We start from the raw sequence: 7,991 nt of genomic DNA, 5'->3' as shown, positions 1-7,991 counted from the left end.
TGCCGGTGCCACCTGCCTGGGTCCCCGATCGCCGCCTGGACCCCACGGGCAGCGTCAGGCACTGCCTGCTGGAACTGCCTGGTCCCTATCGCAGCCTGGACTCCGAGGGAGGGAGTCAGGTGCTGCCTGCCAGGCCCACTCAGTCCCGATCACTGCCTGGACCCCGTGGGTGATGTCAGGCGCTATCCATGCCACCTGCCCAGTCCTGATTGTCGCCTGGACCCCACGGGCAGTGTCAGGCACTGCCTGCTGGAACTGCCCGTCCCGATCACCCCCTGGACTGGGGGAGGGGGGGGGGCGGGCATCAGGTGCTGCCTGCCCAGTCTGCCCAGTCCCAATCACCGCCTGGAACCCATGGGAGACGTCAGGAGCTGCCTGCCCCACCTGCATATGCAAATTTACCCGCCATCTTTGTTGGGTTTATTTGCATATCACTCCTGATTGGTTGTGGGCATAGCGGAGGTACGGTCAATTAGCATCTTTCTCTTTTATTAGTGTAGTTTGTGTCTATATTCATTACACTTGAGCATGAGATCTCCATGGCTTATATCCTACTTGTTACACTTTTGTAGCACTAAAGAACATCTAAAACTTAATTATTCAAAGCTCTAAAAAGAAAGGATACTTATAAAATGTGATAAAGGTGTTAAATATCTCTACAATGACAATCATATGACAATACATGAATGTATCAAATTAACAAGTACTCTATAAATTACATAATATGCCAAATATATTCAATAAAAAAGATAAAAGCATCTTGCATCTCTAATATTCTAAACTCACATTGTACTTTCAAAAAATGTGCTGATATAGGAGCCTTTATTCAAAGCATGTCAGATAAATCAGGAATTAATGCCATGGACAATGAGATAATGGGTGTACTCTAATGCATTAGTGCTGTGGATACAGTACTACAACCCTGCATATTACAATTATTCATCCACAGAAATTTACAGATAGAGCACATACCAGTTTGCTAATCACCCCCAGAAGAAGACTTTTAAAAATGTTTTCCTTCCATCTTAATTATCTTGTAACATTATATCTTAATCTCAAGGTTATTATGATTATCTATCTATTTGTCATGTATCTATTTATCTATTTACTTATTTATCTGCTGTTTTCTTTGTAAATAGGGGCCTGTTGCATAGTCTCCACACTCATTTATAGAAAAGATTAAAACCATAAATCATCAGAATTCATAAGCTGCCTACTTGGAGCTAAACAGCCAGTGCTATACCAGACTGATGGAGATTTATGATGCCCAGACAGTGCCTCTCACACAACTGCAAGAAGACAAAGGGAAAGAAAAACTATCCAATTAACTTGATGTCTATAGACAATACTCAGATAAACAAATGGAATCAGCTACCTGAAGGACAAAACCTCTGGGAATAGGAGGGTGTATAAGGAGAGGTGAGTGTGTATTTACCTTGCCCTTTTACATGTTGAAATCTCAGCTACACAGGAGGCCTAATTAAAGACATCCCCCTTGGCCAGCATGGCTCAGTGGTTAACCTTTGAACCAGGAGGTCATGACTAGATTCCTGGTCTAGGCACATGCCTGGGTTGTGGGCTCGATCTCCAGTAGGGGCATGCAGGAGGTAGTTGACCAATTATTCTCTCTCATCATTGATGTTTCTATCTCTCTCTCCCTCTCCCTTCATCTCTGAAATAAATAAAAACATATTTTAAATTTTTTTAAATAAAGGCATCCTTTTTTCTGAAGTTAATTAGAGCCTCTAGTTTATATGAAACAAAGATTTAGCTTAAGTCAGAGAAGGAAAAATAAAATAAAATAATAAGATGATTTAAGTTCAATTACATGTTAAGTCATAAAACAAGCATAAGCTCTGAGCTATTGCTATGTATCCCATTTCTTACATTTATTATGTTCCATAATTGTCTAAAATATATCTTTAAAATCTAAGTATTTATGCCAATATATAGTTTTTAATTTTAAAATGGAAAATAGATATTCAGTTTTGTGATAACTTGACAACAGTAGAATCATTATCTATAATAATCTATAATAATAAAAGCATAGTATGCTAATTAGATCGGATTTCCTTCCGGACATCCTTCCGGATGAAGCCGGGACTGCAAGGGAAGCCCGAGTCCCGGGTGCCAGAGGGAAGCCAGTGCCAGCAGCCAGGGGAAGGAAGGCCTACTCTTGCACAAATTTCGTGTACTGGGCCTCTAGTCATTTTATAATAGTCTAGAGGCCCTGTGCATGGATTTATGCACTGGTGGGGTCCCTCAGCCTGGCTTGTGCCCTCTCTCAATCCGAGATCCCATCAGTACATAATCGGGGCCCGGAAGGGACACCAGAGGGCTCCAGGGCATGTCCAACCCATCTCATCCATTCCTAATTGGCCAGACCCCAGCAGCAAGCTAACCTACTGGTCAGAGCGTCTAGCCACTGGTGGTCAGTGTATGTAGATATCATGAAAGAAAATAAAAAACATTAGTTATTCTAGAATAAATTTGTTATAATAATTTTGCTTCAACCTGAACAACCAGGTTTTGTCTACCCTACTGGACTTTAAATATTGTGCATTCTTTTAATATTGTTAACTCCATAAAGAACAAAGGTAAAACAATGAATTTAAATAAAGTACAGGGTGGGCAAAACAGTTGTGAGTATGTTAAACACAGATTATTCTTGTATTATTATTTATTAATTATATTATTTTCCATATGCACAACTATAAACCTACTTTTGCCCCACCCTGTATTTCTAAGGTCCTGAATCTTATAGATGGGATTACATTTTTGAGAGAAAAATTAATGACATCTGGTCACACCAATCTAAAACAAAACAAAGAAAAAAAATGTGGAAGGCCCTGACTGGTTTGGCTCAGTGGATAGAGCATCGGCCTGTGGACTAAAGGGTCCCAGGTTCGATTCTGGTCAAGGGCATGTACCTTGGTTGTGGGCACATCCCCAATAGGGGGTGTGCAGGGGGCAGCTGATCGATGTTTCTCTCTCATCGATGTTTCTAACTTTCTATCCTTTCCCTTCCTCTCAGTAAAAAAAAAATCAATAAAATATATTTTTAAAATGTGGCAGGATAATCTGCTTATCATTTGAAAAGGTGCATGAAATTGGTTTCCCTATTGAAAGTGACTTTTACGTGCAGTTAGATTTTAGCAAAAACATGATTAGGAAAGCAAAGCTTCTTTCCAGGCAAGAGTTAGAGAATGCCACAGACGCCCACACAACATACTTTCTCAAGTGGGAAAATAAATTATGAAATAAACCTTCATGGAAGAATCTTGGAATAATCTATCTATATAAAAGCCTAAGCGACCGATCAACTGGTCGACTGGTCGACCAGTCACTATGATGTGCACTGATCACCAGGGGGTGGGCAGATGCTCAACACAGGAGCTGCCACTGGTGGTCGGTGCGCCCCCACAGTGGAAGCGCTGCTCAGCTGACCAACAGGTGCCAGATGCAGGGCAGAGCAGTAGCGAGCCCACCGAGTGGCAGCGGCAATGGCGGCAGGTGCTGCAGTCTTGGGATGAGCAGGAACGGCAGGCAGGAGTGGCAGGCGGCATTGGACTTCCAGTTTCAGCACAATCAACACAGGCCACGCTGAGAAACCCCACCAGTGCATAAATCCATGCACTGGGTCTCTAGTACGGTATAAAATGTAACACTCTAAAGTGTGGTCTTTAGAAAGAAAAATGTTAGTCCATATTACAGAGTTTGTCTCACATCATAGTGTCTCTTGGTATATTGTAGTAAGAAGTATAATCAGCTTTGTAGCTTTCTTGCCAAATTATTTATCCTAAGTTTATTCAGAAGTAAAAAACAGACAAATCCAGAATGCGGGACATGCTCATATGACCAACATGACATTTTTAAAAGTTAAGTCCATTAGAACTTAGGGACACTAATAACCAACTGCAATGTATAAACATTGATTAGATCATAGACTGGGGTGGGGGGGAAGGCTATAGAACACTTCATTGGAAAAATTAGCAAATTGTAAAGGTTTTAAAAATGGATTGTGTTTAGGTAATATTAACAAATAGTTTATTTTTCTTGGGTCTGATTATGGTATCTTGGCTACATAAGAGAATGCCCTTGTTGTTAGACATGCATAATTAAGTATCTTATATAATAAAAGGGTAATATGCAAATAGACCAAACGGCAGAACAACTGAACAACCAATCAAAGCGTAAAATGCTAATGATATGCTAAGGCTGCACAACTGCTCACTATGATGTCCAGGGGTCCTCAAACTTTTTAAACAGGGGGCCAGTTCACTGTCCCTCAGACCGTTGGAGGGCCGGACTATAGTTAAAAAAAACAAACAAACAAAAAAACTATGAACAAATTCCTATGCACACTGCAGGCCCGGGACGAGTTGGCTGCTAAGCAGGACAGGCAGCGGCACCCGGCGGGCTGGATAAAGGTCCTCGGCGGGTCGCATGTGGCCCACGGGCCGTAGTTTGAGGATGCCTGATATACACTAACCACCAGGGGTCAGACAGTCAACTGGTCGACCAGTTGCTACATCATGCACTGACCATCAGGGGGCAGATGTTCCGACTGGTAGGTTAGCTTGCTGCTGGGGTCTGGCCCATCAGGACTGAGCAAGATGGGCTGGACATGCCCTGGAGCCCTACCGTGGTCCCTCCCCAGCCCAATCGTGCACTGGTGGGGTCCCTCAGCCTGGTCTGCACCCTCTCGCAATTCATGACCCCTCAGGGGATGTCAGAGAGCAGGTTTCAGCCCAATCTCTCAGGCCACTCCCCCTTGGGAGAGCGCCAGACACAGGGCTCATGGCTGGTGAGTGCTGCTGTGGCAGTGCGAGCCTCTCCCGATCGGGACTGATTGGACGAAAGCCCATGGCCAGCACAGTGGGGCCAGGATGAGCAGGAGCAGCAGGTAGGAGTTGCAGGCAGCATTAGACTGTGGGTTTCAGCCTGATCCCTGCAGGCCACCTGGAGGGACCCCACCCGTGCACGAATTCGTGCACCATGCCTCTAGTTTAGTAATAAAGTGTTATGAAGTTTGGAATTTTGAATGGTTCAGAAGGAAAAATGAGAGAGAGAGAGAAAGGAAGAAGGGAAAAGATAGAACACATGGCAAATGTGGAATTATGTTTATTGGTAAATCTAAGTAAAGGTAAAGTATATATTGATGCTCATTTATCTTTTCTTTCTACATCTTTCTAGGTTTAAAAAATTTGGCAAAGAAAATTTAAAGAAAATAATAAAATGAGACAATTTCTTTTTACTTAGTTTACTCTATTCCTAATAAAAGGTGGGGTAAATGTGATAGGAAAAGGTTGGAAAATTATTGTATCCTTATTCAAAAAGGGGAGATCAAATTGTTTATAAGTGCATTTCTCTGTTCAGTGGTAGCATAGTTATTTAAAAATGAAGTAATTAATTCCAAATAAAGCTTTGATTAATCAAGTAGTAATGATTATTAAGGTAATTATACAATATTGTAAATATGCACATATTCGGTACAGTTTACCTGTGTAATTTCCAATTATAACTTTATTTATTAACATTTACTTTATATATTTTGTTGTGTCATTATTTAATGCACAAGGATTTAATACCATTTGGTTTGCACCGTTGAGTGACTGTTTTAGAAATACAAAATGATCCTAATCTTCTTAGCTATTGTACTTTGCCTTAAATTCTTCCCTGTTTGCTATTAGCATTTCCATTTGTGATTGCTTTTTGTTTTTCCATGATGAAACTTTACCCATTCTTTTACTTAAAACATTTCTATGTCATTTTCCTGAGTTGTTTTAAATTTTGATTTAGTTTTGTCATTCTTTCTGAGAATATTTCCTTCCTAAAAACAGAATAGTTTAAAGCAATTTTCTTTACTGTTATCACTGTTATGTGTAGCCTTAATTCTGTCACTTTGTTTTATGTTCTCAGTTTTGTTTTTTATATTTCTTTTTTGTTGCATTTGCCTCTTGTCATTTGTCATGTGAAATCTGTATGCTTGCTTATCTTCTATAGTGATGTGAAAGGTAATTATTCTTTTTATTTCCACTAGTGGGTTCTTATGCTTTTCAAAATAATGTTTGACTTATTTTCTAAATTAAAATCAATAACACTTTTTTAGTTTCTTGTTCCAAGTCCAATTAATGTGCTTTCATAAAATTCTTATTTATGGAATGCGCTTTCTTATTAGCATTAACAATGTATTTTATGTTATTTATTATGTTTATGTTTAATTTTATGATAATTATTTACAGTATTGATTTTTATTTAGTTTTATGTTTAACACATTCGTAATCAGATATTCCTTCATACAGGAATACTGCCATGTTTTATTTATTAATTTTTATTTATATTTTATTAGGCTTAAATATATATTCAGTGTTTTTATTCTCAGAAGTCAATATTCACATTTTTTTAAACTTTACATGTTTGAGAGTATCTTTTGTTGCCATATAGGAGAGAATTTTAGTTCTACATAGAATTTTTGAGAAACCACACTTTTCTTCCAAAATTGACTAAAACTTGCTTTTATATCACTTTTTTAACATACTACATTCATGTATTTACATTTTCATCCCAAAGAAGTCATAATTCTATTAATGATAAAAAAGTACAAATTTCAAACCAAGCTGCGTTACTCTTTTTTTTTAAATAATATGTCTTTATTGATTTTTAGAGAGAGAGAGGGAAAGGAATAGATAGAAACATTGATGAGAGAGAAACATCATCCATCAGCTGCCTCCTGCATCCCCTCCCCCTACTGTGGATTGAGCTTGGAACCAGGGCATGTGCTCTAACTGGGAATCAAACCAGTAACCTCTTGGTTCATGAGTAGATGTTCAACCACTGAGCAACACCAGCCAGGCTGCAGTTACTCTTTTTAAACCAAAAAAAAGCTTCTAATTTTTAGATGGTTACATTGTTAATTCCATAATAGCATTTACAGCATCACTACCATTGTTCTTCAGGACTTGAACTGCTTCACTCTCAACACATTTCCTTGTGACATGACCAGTTCTATGTCCTTAACTTCCTCACCTATTTCATCAACGTCTTCCTCTTCACTCTCCTCTTGCATAGTTGCAGTCTGTGTGTTTTATTGAATGTTTAGCTTCACTAAACTTTGAATTTCTCTGCAGCTTCTAGCTGTGCTGGCTGAGATGAATCATTGATCTTGGCTTCCCCAAAAACTATGTAGGTATCTAAAGCTGGGCTCTTATAGACATCTGGTTTTGTGATGACAAAGAGGATAGTCTCAGATTTCTGGATGGTTCCCTAGTAACCCCAATAACTTGTCCAAGACACATTCGGCCACAGTCTTCCATGCTTCTTTTCACTCTGGCTCTGTTTTTTCTTAATGATTGGTTCTTCATGGATTTCAGCTGCTGCTGCCAGCTGGGTTTGTCACGTGGCATCTTGTTCCTCAAGCTCTGGTACTGATGCATCACGGTTAGATTCCGTCCCTGTCTCAGCCTGGGGCTGTGGCAACTCCTGCCCTGTAGCAGGGACAGTTTCTGTGGCTTCACTGGGCATTTTACGAGGGAACACAGAACCAAGATGGCAGCAGAAAGAGCATGTATGTGTGTATGTATTTATTGGTGGTAAGAACACTTAACATGATATCTACCTCTCAACAAATTTTGAAGTACACATACTGTATTGATAAAGAAACTATGCTGAATAGTACATCTCTAGAAAAGAATTTATTCATTTAGCATAACAGAAACTTTATACCCACAGAACAATTTCCCTCTTCCCCAGCCACCAGTTCCTGGCATCCACCATCCTACTAATTCAATGAATTTGATTGCTTTAGATATCTCATATAGGTGGACTCATGCAATATTTGCTCTGTGACTGGCTTATTTCATTTAGAATTAGGTCTTTCAAGATTATCCATGTTGTCACACATCTTCTTTATCCATTTGGTGAAGAATACATATTTGGTTCATTTCTATATTTGCCTATGGTGAGTATTGCTACAACAAACACGGAAGTAC

General features: G+C 39.5%; 1 pseudogene across 1 annotated transcript; it reads right to left on the bottom strand.

The window, feature by feature from the left end:
• Window positions 1-6,905: 6,905 nt before the first annotated feature.
• LOC308233310 (nascent polypeptide-associated complex subunit alpha-like) lies at window positions 6,906-7,524 on the bottom strand (annotated as a pseudogene). Its single transcript has one exon. The product of its transcript is annotated as a nascent polypeptide-associated complex subunit alpha-like (transcript).
• Window positions 7,525-7,991: the final 467 nt, after the last annotated feature.

The sequence above is a fragment of the Plecotus auritus genome (assembly GCF_963455305.1).
Source record: "Plecotus auritus genome assembly, chromosome: 9".
Classification (NCBI taxonomy): Eukaryota; Metazoa; Chordata; class Mammalia; order Chiroptera; family Vespertilionidae; genus Plecotus; species Plecotus auritus.
The sequence above is the reverse complement of the archived record's forward strand: the minus strand, read 5'-3'. Positions and strand labels throughout refer to the sequence as shown.